The sequence below is a fragment of the Salvia miltiorrhiza genome, chromosome 3 (genome assembly GCF_028751815.1).
Source record: "Salvia miltiorrhiza cultivar Shanhuang (shh) chromosome 3, IMPLAD_Smil_shh, whole genome shotgun sequence".
NCBI lineage: Eukaryota > Viridiplantae > Streptophyta > Magnoliopsida > Lamiales > Lamiaceae > Salvia > Salvia miltiorrhiza.
Genome location: NC_080389.1, coordinates 13,748,483 through 13,762,874, shown reverse-complemented (window position 1 = coordinate 13,762,874; position 14,392 = coordinate 13,748,483). Strand labels below are relative to the sequence as shown.

At 34.4% G+C, this 14,392-nt stretch overlaps 2 long non-coding RNA genes across 2 annotated transcripts; both read right to left on the bottom strand.

Annotated features, from left to right (window-relative positions):
- Positions 1–5,224: 5,224 nt before the first annotated feature.
- On the bottom strand, positions 5,225–9,706 carry LOC131017651 (uncharacterized). Its single transcript, XR_009099747.1, has 4 exons — positions 9,415–9,706; positions 8,168–8,273; positions 8,009–8,081; positions 5,225–5,648 (listed from the first exon to the last, which is right to left on the bottom strand). It is a non-coding gene; the product is annotated as an uncharacterized LOC131017651 (long non-coding RNA).
- A 1,901-nt stretch (positions 9,707–11,607) lies between these two features.
- LOC131017707 (uncharacterized) lies at positions 11,608–12,528 on the bottom strand. Its single transcript, XR_009099807.1, has 2 exons — positions 11,997–12,528; positions 11,608–11,893 (listed from the first exon to the last, which is right to left on the bottom strand). It is a non-coding gene; the product is annotated as an uncharacterized LOC131017707 (long non-coding RNA).
- Positions 12,529–14,392: the final 1,864 nt, after the last annotated feature.

The following is a 14,392-nucleotide window of genomic DNA, read 5'->3' as shown; positions in this document are numbered from 1 at the left end:
GCAAATCCACGCACACAGGTGGCTAAGCCGAGAGCCTCCATGGCCGAACACCATAACAAAACGACGACCGGAAAATCACTCGACGAGCAACATAATAATCTGCAACGAACTTATAGATTCAGTTTATTGATCATTGTATCATAAAACAATAATCCTAAGGGCTGATTGATTTATATTCAAAATAAGTATTTATAATTTCGTGAAGTTTTCGTAGAGCATATGACTGTGAAACAAAAAGAATGTAGCAGATATTTTCGATGAACGGACGAAGAACAATTCATTGAAATATCTAATGCGATCTCCTTCTACAACTTGTTGCTGAAAATAAGGGATATGAAATCTTACCTTAATCGTAATGTGCAAGATTGACAAATCTGACCTTCTCGAAGTTTTAGTTAATTTCCTGCACAATATATATCAATCAAAATACAATAATTAATAAATTCTGGATTGTTGGATCATTTAGAATCAATGATCTAGATTGATTATTTATTCTTAATCTAAAGGAGTTTTTTTTTTATTGAATTGGACCCTATATATATATATATATATAGGGGGCGGTTATTCAATAAACCACCCTTATTTTAAGAATTACGAACTAGCAAAAATGCATGAATTTTATGTATAACACGCATGAATAAAGTGTATAAAGGCATGAATTGCGAAAAATAATTTTTTGCTACATTTGGGATTCGAACCCAGGACCATGAATTTATCCAACAAGGTGATGAATCAACCGTAGATCTTGATGATCTAAGGGCTGAAAATGGTTCCTAATTTATATTTTAAGAAGCGTTCTTATTTTAGCCTTCCCCTATATATATATACATATATATATATACATATATATATATAGGATGGAGTTCTATGGAGACCACTTCTTATAGAGAGAATGAAGACCAAATCTTGTGCGTCGATCTTGTTTAATCTAACGGTGATCATTCGTTCATTAATTATTGTAATTTTTCCATATTTATTTATTTCCCTAATTACAACTAATCAAATCTCTCCCTCACTGATTCGTCCCTCTCTCCAAACTCACTCTCTCTCTCTCTCTCCCACACGTTCGTAGAAAATACTAATGAACATACTAATGTTTGTTGATATGTTCGTAGAAAAACAAACGAACATACTAATGTTCACATAGAAAATACTAATGAACGTACTAATGTTCATTTCTATGTTCGTAGAAAAATGAATGAACATACTAATGTTCGATGATATATGCGTAGAAAAACAAATGAACAGCGATATGTTCGTAGGAAAATAAATGAACATACTAATGTTCAACTATTACGTTCATTGACGAATGGTATCACATCAGAAAAGGAATGGAGTATTTTACGGGATTTCATAAACATACCAAATTAATTTAATATCATGGAATTTTATGGTCCCTTGATTCAGATTCATCCAACAGATATGATGTGGTCTCTATTCTCTATCTAAGTAGGTGGTTGCCATGGAAGCTAACCCTATATATATATATATATATATATATATATATATATATATATAGGGTTGGATTCCGGTAGTATCCAAGCTTATAATAGATCCGTAGATTCAAATCTAGACCACACATTTATGACATGTGGCGCATCAAGATGGTGACACGTGGCAAGGCATTTCAAGGCAAAATCTGGAGAAGGGTAAAATTGGAATGTAATTTTCGAAATTAAAAAAAAATATAGATTTTCTCAATATAGGTATATTTTAGATGCATAAAGTTTCATACGAGAATGCATGAACTTTCATATAAAAATGCATAAAGTTTCATATAAAAATGCATAAGATTTTACCCCACCCCAACCTCACACCCCTGAACCCCACCCCCACCCACCCCCCACCCTCCCTCCCCCAATTTTTTTTTTTCTCAAAAACTGATTTTCTAACCACTGACCCACCCCTACCCCCCACCAATTTTTTTTTTTCTCAAAAACTGATTTTCTGACCACTGACCCCCCCCCCCACCCACCCACCCCCAACTCCCCCCACCCACCCCCCCAATTTTTTTTTTTTTTTTTGAAAATCTGATTTTTACATGCATAAAAAAAATTACATGTTTTACATGCATATACTTTCGCACAGAAATGCATATACTTTCACACAAAAATGCATTACATTTTTTGAAAAAATATAATTTTTTTTGGGCTGAAGGGTGGGTGGGGTGTTACCGGTCAGAAAATTAGTTTTTAAAAAAAAATTGGGGGGGGGGGGTGGGTGGGTCAGCGACTCAACAATCATAAAATCAGTTTTGAAAAAAAAAATTTGGGGGGGGGGTGGGTGGCGGGTTAGTGGTCAGAAAATCAGTTTTTTTTAAAAAAAAAAAAATTGGGTGGGGGGTGGGGTGGGGGGTGGGGGGTGGGGCAGGGGTGGGGTGGCGAAAATACCAGATTTATTAAAATGAAATGCATTTTTTGTATAATTTAATGCATTTTTAAGTAAAATCTTTATGCACTTTTGTTTGATTTTATATGCATGTGAAACATGACTATTTTGGGGGGTGGTAATGGGGAGGGTTGGGGGGTGGTGTGGGGTGGGTTGGGGGGTGGTGCGGAGTGGGGTGGTGAAAATACCAAAACTGTAAAAATCAAATGCATTTTTCTGTTCAAAGTCATGCATTTCATGTGAAAACTTTATGCATCTTTGTGTGAAACTATATGCATCTAAAATATATCTATTTTGAGAAAATCTAAAAAAAAAATATATTTTTTAATTATTAAAGGGTTAAGGTGCAGATAGGCCCCTTAAGTGGGAGCCCTTAGAGCGTTTTACTCCCCATACTAACTGTGTGTGCAATTTAACCCCTAAAGTTCAAAAAATCGCACAAATTGGCCCCTCTGACCTGACGCCGTTAGTCAATGTTAGTAACTTTTTTTTATTTTTTATTTTAATTCAAATTGTGGGGCCTTGTTGATGTCACCTCCTTCTTTCTCCTCACACACCCGCTGCATCTCTCTCTCTCTCTCTCTCTCGCAGAACACTTTTCTCACTCTCACCAAATCGTCAGCGGCGGCGCCTCCCTTCGAGCGGCGAGCGCCACCACTTCTCCTTCGACCTCCGGCGAACATCGGCCCTCCCTCTCATCTCGACTTAGCAGTCGACGGCAGCAGCAACAAAATCCAGCCACCACCGCCTCATCCCTCATCTCTCTCTCGGGTCGCTTCTCAGACCGGATACCCCAGCAACCCTCCTCCTTGGCAACGACAGCCGCCGTGGCCTCCGTCGCTTCCTCGATCCCCCCCTTGGCGACGGAGAAGCACCGCTGCCTCCGTCGGTTTCTCTCTCTCGCCTCTTACCGCACAGATCCCCCCAATTTCTTTGAACGGCGACTGCAGCAGCGACAAGTCGCCGCCGTGCCCTTCCTCCCTCCGCTCTCTCAAAGACCAAAACTCCCCAGTCGTTGGGCAAAGATTTACAGGGTGGTGCACTCCTTTCTTCACAGTTTACTGCTGTTCTGTTGCTTGGCGGTGGTGGAGATTTTTGTGGTGGTTGAGGTGAGGGAAAACGGTAATGGTGGAAAACAGTGGTGGTGGTGGTGGTGGTGGTGAGGGAAACGAGTAGGGCGTCGGGGTGTACCCCCTTCTTCATATTTTCACAGCGAACATGATCAACTACGGGACGCAGAAGCTCCAGCCGTTGGGGTGGTGCCTGTCGTTGGGGCTGGCGGCAGCGCCGGCCATTCTGATGACGATCGGAGCCGGAGACCCCCAACAGCTTAATCGAAAGAGGATTGGAGAAGAAAGGGATACGAATTGTAATAAAAAATTGAAGAAAAATATAAGTGGGCCCCACAATTTGTATTAAAATAAAAAATAAAAAAAAGTTACTAACGTTGACTAACGGCGTCCGGTCAGAGGGGCCAATTTGTGCGATGTTTTGAACTTTAGGGGTTAAATTGCACACACAGTTAGTATGGGGAGTAAAACGCTCTAAGGGCTCCCACTTAAGGGGCCTATCTGCACCTTAACCCATTATTAAATCCGAAAATTACATTCCAATTTTACCCCTCTCCATATTTTGCCTTGAAATACCTTTATGCATCTTGATGCGCCACATGTCATAAATGTGTGGTCTAGATTTGGATCTACGGATCTATTATAAGCATTGGATACTACATGATCCCATTTATATATATATATATATAGGGGAAGGCTAAAATAAGAACGCTTCTTAAAATATAAATTAGGAACCATTTTCAGCCCTTAGATCATCAAGATCTACGGTTGATTCATCACCTTGTTGGATAAATTCATGGTCCTGAGTTCGAATCCCAAAGGTAGCAAAAAATTATTTTTCGCAATTCATGCCTTTATGCAGTTTATTCATGCATGTTATACATAAAATTCATGCATTTTTGCTGGTTCGTAATTCTTAAAATAAGGGTGGTTTATTGAATAACCGCCCCCTATATATATATAGGGTGTGGTTCTAGAGAGAACTACATTATTTGTGAGAACGGGAGAACCATCAAATCTAATGCATTCACTGTAAAAATTAAAGCATCCGCTGTTAAAATTAATGCACTCAAAAAAATAAAAAAAAATGCTCCCTTCAGGATTCGAACCCAGGATCTGCATTCATCCAACAAGATGATGCATAGATCTTGATGATCGAATGGCTGAAAATGGTTCTCCGGTCTTCTTTTATTTATGGTTCTTTCCTGAACCTCTCCCTATATATATATATATATATATATATATATATATATATATATATACTAGAAATTTCACACCGCGTAGGACGCGGTGTTTCTATAATTGCTCCGTGAATTATGGGATTAATAACGATGCTAGTCAAATCGCTTCCAAGTGCAGCCATATTATACTATGACTTGTAGGAGAATTTCTACAAGTCATAACTCATAAAAATTGCAGCAACCCACAAGTACATTTTATATACAAACTGCTTAAATATTTTTAAGATATTATGCATCATATATACACAGTGCATTCAATCGGAAGCTACGTACATTGAAGCATATACAATGTACACACAAAATAAAACCTCAAAATGTTAAAAAAAAAATGTCACCGACATGGTGTAATAGAACCAAGAGTCATAGATAGAATTGTACAATGTATTACCTCAAAGTCTCATCGAATTATTGACTTTATGAGTCCAATATTCTTCGCTTGATTGTTACACCACCACTTGGTTTGAGTGTTGGTGTTTGTGGGACTATTTTGTCTGAAAAGTAGTAGTAGTAGTAGTAATGATAATAATAATGACAAACAATAATGTATTTGCATACTTTCCTATATCGTTGATGACATCATTCGACTACTAACATCGTTGTTTCATGTAGAATATTCACCTTTATTACACTCACCTTTATTTTGCTCGGCAACCACTGCAATGAACATGTGGAAGTCCTCTTTTCTGAAATTTGACCACATAAAAATAAGCAGCAACCACCCAAAACAACGAGTCTATTACAATTTCCTTTTTCTAGTACTCAATTTTTGCTCCGAAAACTCTTGCATACTAATCAACTCTATTATGACAGTTTTCAATAGGAAATGATCAACTTTGAATTTCTACTCACTTTGGATTACAAGTCATTGTGAGGAAAATACCTCAGAGTCCATATTTCGCCACAAGCGCTAGCACACTCATGTAATGGCAACCTAGATCATGCAGCCCACCTATAAGATTGGAACACCCACCAGTGTCAATAACAACAACACATGTACATCTTTCTTTTTATTAGTCTTATTTGAAAATTACAAACTACAATTGATAAAAATATTAATAGCAACAGCACTCACTAAACAATCTCACATAATGATAAATTGAATTATGAAAATCTAGACACACAACAAATATAATTATGCACATCTCAAGCTTCTCGACCGAGTAGTCAGAGCATGTGAACACTCACGGCCGAAAATATTTGGCATAGCCATAACAGTTCAGATGGATGAGGTAAACTAAAACATCAACGTTTTTAAGTTGTCACATGGTCGTGTACGACATTTGAACACAGACATTTAATATGAAATTCACACCAAAACAAATACAACCAACAAAGAAATTGAGAAATACATGGCAGGTGTGATATCATAGCTCGCAACATGCATTATAGAAGAATTAAAATTACCATGCACCATACTCTAAAGCAAAGACATAGAACCAATAAACTAAAGGTAAGTGTGCAACCGATACAAATGAGTCCCAAAAAAAGAAAAAACAAAGAAAGCTCATCATTAACCTTCTTTGGAAGCACAAATCTTATTTTTGTCATAACAAGATATCTAACAAATGTGACCAAAGTCACGATTGAGAATTCAGTAATTTAGTCAGTGATATAACAAAATATGAAAGAAAATAAAGCAAAAAAAAAAAATACTATTTTGAACAATGTAGGGTAGTGATTCACCGAAGGTGCAATAAACCAATGAAAAGTGTTACAACAAATAAATTCGATGTGAGCAAAGACAAGCGGACCGTGAGGGCACCCGTCGAAAACCAGAAACCGAAAATAACAATTTTCGTATAACACAAAGTGACAAATCCTTAAAAAACCTGAAGGCTAAAGGCAATAACCCAAGTCCCAATCCTCGAGCAACAAATCCGATCTAGTAAAAATACAAGACAATTTACTCACAATCAACATCAAAAATTAAAAGATTTTGTCAAGAACTCAAACAATAACATTAATTAAATTAACTATAACAATTCTTATTGCTAATATGGAGCAATAAGGCAACAACATTTGTTAGCCAAGCAAAAGTTGGCCATTTTCAGAACCACCACCCGGCAAATGAAAACAAAATGATTGTTAAGAGACAAAAAACATTATTTGAGCATATACACAATAAATTCTTACAAGTTTTAAAGAGATCTAAAATGAAGAAAACAAGTGAAATCATAACTTGTTTGTTGTAGGATTGGAACACTTAAACCAATCTAACACACCTCTTTCATTTCTTCGGAGTCTTATTAGAAACATCACTTAAAAGAATAACAAACCCACATAATGTTAAAAGATTACCAAATCTCAGAGGTGGATCAATAATTTGTATCAAGAACTCACATTATCATCCACAAAACCTCTATGTTAAATTAAATTGTGCAAATGTAAACTTAACATGACCAACATAAATAAATTTGAACCTATCAAATGCCTTGACCGAGTAAGAAGACCGAGAAAATTAACACGACCTAAAAATAATTGGCAAGGCAAATATAGGTGACAAACTAAGTTTAAGCCTCTTGCCACCATTCACGTCTAAAACAAAGACACGAAAAAAATAAATTAACAGTAAGAATGCGTAAAAAAAATATATATAAAGAAAACTCAAGAGTAAGTAACCTTTAGTTGAAAGCACACATCCTCTTTTGTCCTTAACAAAAGATCTGAAAAATTAGACTATTACGAGAACAAATTAAGATATTGACTCCCATAGTTGCAATAAACTAAGAACCTCGGTGGGAGCCAAGCAAGAAAACCGAGAGAGCATCAATTGAAACTAATCACAAACCAAAGATAACAATCTTCCAGTAACACAAAGTAATGAAACCTTAAAAATCCAAAAAGGCTAGAGGCAGAAAACCAATATTAGCCTAATCCTAGAGTAATGAACCCCGGCCCCTCAACCTATAAATGAGAACTATAACTAATCGACCATGCACATCTAACAACAATGGAAGAGCGCAAAACCATGAAGACGAAATATTACAACACAAATAAAAAGCAACACAAAAATAAATGCACCTTGAAATTTGGAGAGGCAGAATAGCTTTCTGATTACATAAGGCAAAATGTCTCGCATAAATGACGAGCACAAGAGAAAAATCGCCTAATGGTAGACATGCTCATGATATAATTGAATTTTGTTATTATAGAGAATTACTCGGTAAAGTTATTGTTCAAATATTAAAATTTTATCAAAACTAACAAACTAAATAATTTTTTAAAATACAGCGCACGTGACAAAAATACTACATTAAAGTCAAAATGGTCAGACGACGACTACCTCTTATATTCTTATTATTGGCTTACCTCAGATCGAATAGAAAGAACGTGAAACGCTAGCGCAACAGGGTCGGTTTTTATCAACCTATAAACATCATTACTTACAAGACAAAGAAAAGGATGTCAAATATTTATCAAAAAATGCTACTTAATAATGTATCTAAATTTGAAAAATATGAACCCCACCTCAAGTGCAAGGTAGTGCTCACTACTCCCATGGAAGAATATGCAACTCTTGAAGAAGTGGTTGTCGATGAACGAGCACGTGTCTAAGAATAATTTAGAAAAGGAACTGCAATGAATATTTAAATGGCATGTGTAAAACAACCAAACAAATCATATTAAATAAAAACTATATCTCACATAAAAAAAAAAAAAAAGAATTAGTACACGACGAAAAGATGGATGTCAAAATTTAACTAAAATCCAACTTATACTAATGTATTAAATTTTAAAATAAAATAAAACAAAACAAAACCACAAATTCAAATTACAGTAATTCCTGTTAATTATAAGCATGTAATAAACAATTTAATATTAATAAGTCAAACCCAATAGGTAGCTAAGTATTCCCCAATTATATTCATAAATTTAAGCATTTCATGTAATCTCATTGGATTTTAGTCTTTAGAACAAATAAGAAGCTGTGATTAAATAATCTATATATATAAGAGGTAATACTATACTATTAAAGAATTTTGTATATGCTCAAAACATAAAGCAGAGACCAGAGCAAGTAACTCACCCACATCATATAATTAAGAAAACTAAACTATGGCCAGAATATATATAATACTACCATATAAAATGGGTGATGGCTCTCATTGTGATTGAAAAGGTAGGATTTTGATTTGATATTTTGCATGATAATTTTGGGCTATATATATATATATATATATATATATATATATATATATATATGTATAGTTAGGTTTATATAACCAAATTTATGTAGCTCAAGGCGACAAGAGATAAATGATTAATGCCCAATCCTCATCATCAAACCCAACTATATATCATGATCCAGTTCAACTATATATTCCATTATTATCAATTAAAAATAGAGAGTTAAAATCCCTCACAATATACTGCCCCTGTTCCATCGCTCTCTCCATTTTCTCATCTCCTCCACTCCCCCAACTCGCTCTAACTCAGCCAAGACTCGCCGTTCCCCATTGTCTACCATCCTTCTCCGATAACCAGAAGCCAAGAAAGCCGCCTCCGATCAGCACCATCAACACCAGAAACCTAGACATGATTGTCTATAAAACAGGGAGCATCCTTTTCTCTTTGATTTCTTAAAATAATTCATTATAATTTGATTTCTCTTTGACTTCTTAAAATTATACTCGTTTCAAGCTTTCGTGATCACTATATAGTTCTAGGGCTAATAAAAAAAAGTATAAAAAACAGGTTTAAGAAGATAAGCTCACCTTTGGTTTTGTTGCTGTAATGGCTTTCTCAAGTGGGTTGATTCTGATCTGACTTTGCACCGATAATTTGAAGAAGATTTGATTTCTTGGAGTAGAATTTCTAAAGAGAGAAGAGAAACCATAGAATAGAAAGTAAAAAGGGAGAAAGAGAAAGCTGATCTTATCGGCTATGAGGAGAAAATGGTGAGATTAATCAATAGTTTCAAATCAGCCTCCAAATAACAGAAAATTACAAAAATGCCAGCACATCACTATTCTTTCTATAGTACTATTCCTCTTCCCACTTCTCTCTTATTAAGATTGTTAAATATATATATATATATATATATATATATAGGAGCGCGCTCCAGTGAGACTCCCTATTTTTCGTGTAACATGAGTACAATGAATAACACATATAATACTAATGAACAAAACGTATATCTAATGAACAATATACTGATGAAAAATAAAATTTAAAAAATTCGTAATGAATAAGATATATATACTGATGAATAGGGCCGTATATACTGATGAACAATGCAGTATATACTGAAGAATAATAAATTTAAAATATTCTGCTCCCTCCAGGATTCGAACCCTGCGAAAAAAAATCACCATCCAGATACAATATCAGTCATAGGATTGATAAAATAAACACACCAAATCATGCCCTAGATCTCACTAAAATTAAGGGGTCTCATTGGAGCGCCCCCCGGCCCCTATATATATAGGGAGAAGATCCATAGAGAATTGCATATATTTTGAGAATAAAGAATTGATCCTAGCCTTTGATTTAATTAGATCCAACGGTTTCTAAGATTTCCGCCTATTATGTGTTTCATTTGTTTAATTTTATGATTAAATATGCTTAAGGCTAATGATGTAAATTTTTATTTATTTGTAACCGTATTTCTTGCGGTCAATCTAAAACAAATCACTTTTTTCGGTAGTTATAAATTTGATATTAATGAGTTGACCGAATTTAAAGTATTTTTGGTGGTAGTTACTCATATCTTCATGATTTTCTTTTTTAATTTTTTAATGAATAATTTTCTTTTATCACAAATTCGGTATATGCAAGACGTTTTTTTTTTTTAATGTAGTTTAATTTTATGATTTATTTTATCACATAATAATTTTTTTCAATAAATAAAATTCAAAAATTTTATTTTAGATGTTAGTAATTTTTATAAACTTGTTCGAAACATTTTTTTATAAAATACTTTAACATTTCAGCAAGTAAAATTCAAAATTTATTTAGATGTTCGTAACTTTTTTAAGCTTGTTCGAAATGTTTTTATAAAATATTTTAACATTTCAGCAAATAAAATTCAATAATTTTATTTAGATGTTAAATATTTTTATGATTCTGAATCAAATATCAATTATATTATTCATTCTAATATTTTATTTGGATGTTCGAAAGTTTATTAAGCTTATTCGAAAAATTTTGATGCTAAATATTTTTATGATTCTGAATCAAATATCAATTATATTATTCATTCTAATATTTTATTTGGATGTTCGAAAGTTTATTAAGCTTATTCGAAAAATTTTGATGCTAAATATTTTTATGATTCTCAATCAAATATCAATTATATTATTCATTCTAATATTTTATTTGGATGTTCGAAAGTTTATTAAGCTTATTCGAAAAATTTTGATGCTAAATATTTTTATGATTCTCAATCAAATATCAATTATATTATTCATTCTAATATTTTATTTGGATGTTCGAAAGTTTATTAAGCTTATTCGAAAATTTTTGATGTTAAATATTTTTATGATTCTCAATTAAATATCAATTATATTATTCAAAAATACAATATGTAATGAATGGGTGCGGTTATAGTGGGAACCACAATTATCGTGAGAACATAAGAACCAATAAAATTACTGCATTTGCTATACAAATTAATGCATCCGCTATTAAATTTAATGCATCCGAAAAAAATAATTTTAATTTTTTTGCTCCCTTCAGGATTCGAACCCAGCACCTGCATCCATCCACCAAGATGATGCATCCACCGTAGATCTTGATGATCGAATGGCTTAAAATGGTTCTCCGTTCTTATTTTATTAGTGGTTCTTATTTGAACCTCTCCCTGTAATGAATAATTTAAATTTTTGATGAACATAACCTAATTTTTATTGAAGAGAACACAATATTTTCTAATTCTAAGTTGCTATTGGCGTTTCCTCAACAAAATCTTTCACAAACATATTCAAAATTACTCAAGAATGTGAATATGATATTCAGAACATTAATAAGAACAATTATGTGAAAAAAAATGAATACGACAAACATAACAATGAACAAACATAGTAAAATCAAATTGGGTTACAATTTGAATAATCTTACAGTAATTTTACAACCTAATGCAGCACACTAAAATGCTACATAACTCTCCTCAACTCAAGTAGCGTAGGTAGAACTATCCTTCGTCGACTCCATCGGCCATTGCAGCTGCTTCAAGATTTCTGCTTCTGTCAAGATCTGAATTATAAGCAGCAAGTAGAATAATTTCATAATACAAAAATGAATAAAGATATTATAATTATGAATAAAAAACACCAACAAAACGAATAAAGTATTCAACCATCATCGCTATTCGTAAGGGTGGAAAACGCCCTTCACCTTCTACGGCTCCGTCGCTACGCGGGTCAGCCTCGAATCAAATTGTAATGGATACCGATTCAGAAATTGTAATGGATTTGGGAGCTTGCGCCATGGCCGCATCTGAATCTGCGAGGTGTGCGAGCATGCACCGGCCTCCATCTGGCCTCCAAGGGTCAGCAGACAAACGCAATCAACGTCGTGCTAAAGGCGTCCGACGTCGACGGCTTCTGCCAGAACCGCTGCGGAACTAACGGCTCCAAATCCACCGCCTCAAGAGGAAAAACCAGAAAGTCGCCTACATTTGGGTGTGGTTCTCGGAGATGGCTACTGCGCCTAGCAGTTCCACCAGCCAATTTACGGCCCGCAGAGGCCGCCGCTGATGGCTCCTAACGAAGAAGAAAGATAATGATAGATTAGAGAGAGAGAAAGAGACAGTGGAGGGGTGAATGTGTGGAGGAGTGAAAATCGGGATTGTATCGAATATTCCAGATTTATTGGGGTATGTAAAATCCCAATTTACCCCCTTTTCGTCCGTAAATCACCCAGTCAAACAATTTCAACGCGTTTTTTTTATTCGAGATTATTTTTCATCCGTTGGATTCATTTGATCTAACGCTTAGAGATTATTCTTCATTCTCTATTAGTGTAGTATTCTTCACCGATCCGTCCCCTATATATATATATATATATATATATATATAGGGAAGGGCTAAAACAAGAACATTTCTTAAGATATAAAATAAGAATCATTTTCAGCCCTTAGATCATCAAGATCTACAGTTGATTCATAATCCTATTGGATGGATTTATGATCCTGAGTTCGAATCCCAAAGATAGCAAAAATTTATTTTTCACAATTCATACATTTATACAGCGAATTCATATGTGTTCTATATAAAATTCGTACATTAAAAATTGCTCTTATTTCTTATTTTAAGATGTGCTCTCACGGTAGCCCATCCATATATATATATATATATATATATATATATATATATATATATATATATATATATATATATATATATTGGGTCATTTCCAAAATAACTTCCTATCCATTTTGGGACACCACCACCCCATCACTAATATAACACATTTATTCTTACTTTTCAACTTTTCACCACTCTCAATACAATTATAACACATTTTCATCATTTTCAGTACTAATTACAATATATTTAATTTCATCACTTTCAATACACTTAAAAAATTTGTCTTAAAACTCGTACCCCTTCCTCCTAGGAAGTTATTTGGGGGACAAAAGGAGTATTTTTGTCACGACCGGCCCTAATTAAAGATAATTAAGCCGGGGAAATCGTGACTAATGGAGGGAGATTAGAAGCGGGGTAGAAAGGGGATAATCAAACAAGGAAGGATCGCATTTCATCATTTAACAAAAGGGATATTTATAATATAACAGAAGTTTAGTCGTATAGACTCAAATAACTAGTAAGTTCAGATATCTCTGACTTAGCCAAAATAGCATAAAACTTCTGAGTACGCAGCGGAATAAGGTTTTGATTACATGTATGAAGACATGTAACCCTAGAGTTCATTAATACATAATAAAACAAAATAATCCCGCTCGTCACTTCATCACCATCGGCAGCTGCTCAACCTGCACATTTAGAAATATATGCAGGGCTTGAGTACAAAAGTACTCAGTGGGCACGTATGCCTAAGTATAAAAATACATGCTTCAAAACTGTAAATTGTCATGCCATCATAAACAGTACAGCAAGGGAGTTTTTCGCTAAAAGGCCCAAGCTTACTAAATTCATTTGTGATTCTTAAAGTTCGACTGCAGTCTAAGTTCTCTTGTAATCTATCATATCTGGAACTGTGTGCCGGAGAGGTGGCCACCTCTCACGGTCACTTGACCGGCCAACCCGCTAGATGACTCACGGTCACTGGTGTACACTAGCCCTGGCAGGATAGCTATCAACTGCTCAAGACCCGAATTCGATTACATGATAAAAGTAACATCAGATAGATATCATACTGAAATTGAAACATTTTATGGCAAGACAATATTTGAAATAACTTCAATTAATTTAGTCATGAAATAACTTGCTTGAACGTAACATTTAAACTCATTTGATATATATGAAAGTAATGCCCACCTGATAGCAAAGCTTTGCTACAGATTAGTGACTCCTTGACGAGCTCTTATTCTTGCGCTCGACCTTTAATCCGAGAAAATAACGTAAGACTTTAAATCGAGGGAAAATTCTCAATTAAATGAGAATGCGTAATTTAACTATGCATGAATCTCGTATGCATGAACTATCATTCTGAAATAATAATCAGGGAATTTCTATTGTTAATCCAGGCTATCGGATTTAAACAAAAGCTAAGTCTCGTCTCATAAAGCCG